General features: G+C 35.5%; 1 protein-coding gene across 2 annotated transcripts in view; it reads left to right on the forward strand.

Annotated features, from left to right (window-relative positions):
• The window catches only part of Kdm4c (lysine demethylase 4C), a 150,955-nt gene that overhangs the window by 107,198 nt on the left and 41,332 nt on the right, over window positions 1-2,425 (forward strand). The gene's annotated exons all lie outside the window — the stretch shown is intronic.

Below are 2,425 nucleotides of genomic sequence, written 5' to 3' on the forward strand. Positions count from 1 at the left end.
TTTTTTTTTTTTTTTTTTTTTTTTTTTTTTTTTTTTTTTTTTTTTTTGGCTAATATCTATTTGCAAGTATATACTGTGTATATCCTTTTGGTTCTGGGTTACCTCACTCAGAATGATATTTTCTAGTTCCCTCCATCTGCATGAAGGGTTTAATAGCTGAATAGTATTCGATTGTGTAAATGTATCACATTTTCTGTATCCATTCTTCCATTGTGGGACATCTGGATTATTTCCATCTTCTGGCTATTACAAATAAGCCCACTATGAACATTGTGGAGCACATGTCCTTCTGGTATGATGGTGCATCTTTTGGGTATATGCCCAAGAGTGGTATAGCTGTGTCTTCAGGTAGGTCTATTTTCTATTTTCTGAGGAACTGCCAGATTGAATTCCAGATGGTTGTACCAGGACACTTGATCTTTGACACAGAAGCCAAAAATGTACACTGGAAAATAGGAAGCATCTTCAGTAAATGGTGCTGGTCTAATGGGTAGTCTCTATGTCGGAGAATGAAAATAGATCCATATTTATCACCTTGTTCAAAGCTCAAGTCCATGTGCATCAAGGACCTCAACATAAAACCAGATACAGTGAATCTAATAGAAGAGAAAGTGGGAAAGAGCTTTGAACTTATTGGCACTGGAGGAAATTTCCTAAACAGAACTCCAATGGCTCAGGGTCTAGGATCAACAATGGATAAATGGGACCTCATAAAACTGAAAAGCTTCTGTTAAGGCAAAGGGCACAGTCAATAGAACAAATCAGCAACCCACAGAATGGGAAAAAAAATCTGCAGTATCACCACATCTGATAGAGGGCTAATATCTAGAATATATGAAGAACTCAAGGAGCTAACCCCAATAAACGCAAATAAAAATGAGGTACAGAGCTAAATAAACACAGAATTCACAACAGAGAAATCTTGAATGGTTGAGAAGCACTTACAGATGTGTTCAAAGTCCTTCCTTAGTCATCAGGGAAATGCAAATCAAACTGACTCTGAGATTCTACCTTACATAAATTAGAGTGGCTAAGACCAAAAACTCAGGGGAGAGCAGATGTGTAATGTGGAGAAAGGGCCACTCCTCCATTGCTGATTGAGTTATGTGCTAATTTTTTATCCTTCCACCTTCCTGATAGTGTTGGTTAGCAGTAGAAGTTTCCTCGTGGCATATTTATGCTTTTTTATGTATGGAGTCATCATTTCCAAAAAATATACTTTGAAGTTTTCCTTTCACATTGTATCCTTTTTTGTTTCTGTCCCTTTTTTTATTGTTCTAGCTTAGACTTCAAGCATTATTTTGCATGAGTGAAAAGAATGGAAAAAAATCATCTTCCTGAATTTGGAGGAAATTTTTTGGTTTTTCTTTATTTGGTGTGTTGGTTCTATAGGTGTGTTGAATATTCCCTTTTTATCTTGAGATATCTTTTCACCATCCCCAATCTCTCTAAGACTTTTAATTAATAGGGATGCTGGATTTTCTCAAAAGCCATTTCTGTTTCTATTGAGGTGATGATGTATATTCTGAGTTTAAATCTGTTTCGGTAGTGAATTGTATTAATTGGTTTACATGTAGTTGAACCATTACTGCTGCTTTGAGATGAAGATGTATCCATGGTGAATGATCTTTTTGACGTTTTCTTAAATCTAGTTTTCTCGTTTTTTATTGAAAATTGTAGGATTTCTGTTGATCAGAAATATTGTTTTTGTTTGTTTTACCTTCATGGTTTTCATGTGAGTACAAATGAAAAGAACTTTAAAGCAGTCTTTTGCTTTAGAAAATAGTTTAAGAAACACCAAATTCAGTTAATATTTAAAGCTCTTCTAAGTCCTGTAGTGAATCTAGTTAATCCTAGATTTCTAGTTCAAGATTGGAAGATTCTGCCTTTCTTTCTAAAGATTTATTTTAATTTATTTCATTTCACTTTATCTTTTGGAGTATTAGGCTTTCATGTTTGCGTATTCCATGCATTCCTGGTGCTCATCGAGGTTCCTGGGAACTGGAGTCACAGATTGTTGTGAATCACCACGTGATGGCTGGAGACCCAGGTCCTCTATAAGTGCAACACTTGTACTTAACTACTGAGCCTATTTTAACTCTAGTCCCATATTGGGAGGGTTTTGCTGTTGTTTTTAAATTATTTTTCAGTGTGGTTGCTGATGATGATTTGTTCCAATTTATAGTTCTTTCTGATTTAAATTTGGAAGGAAATAGGCATTCATCTTTTTTCCTTTAGAAATCTCGATTTTTATTCGAATATTTAGTTTTTGAAGTATGTCCTTAAGATTCTTAAGAGGCAGAGGCAGACGGATTTCTGAGTTCGAGGCCAGCCTGGTCTACAAAGTGAGTTCCAGGACAGCCAGGACTACACAGAGAAACCCTGTCTCGAAAACAACAACAACAAAAAAATGTTCTCTCTCGCT

This window comes from Mus pahari, chromosome 6 (assembly GCF_900095145.1).
Source record: "Mus pahari chromosome 6, PAHARI_EIJ_v1.1, whole genome shotgun sequence".
NCBI classification, from domain to species: Eukaryota; Metazoa; Chordata; class Mammalia; order Rodentia; family Muridae; genus Mus; species Mus pahari.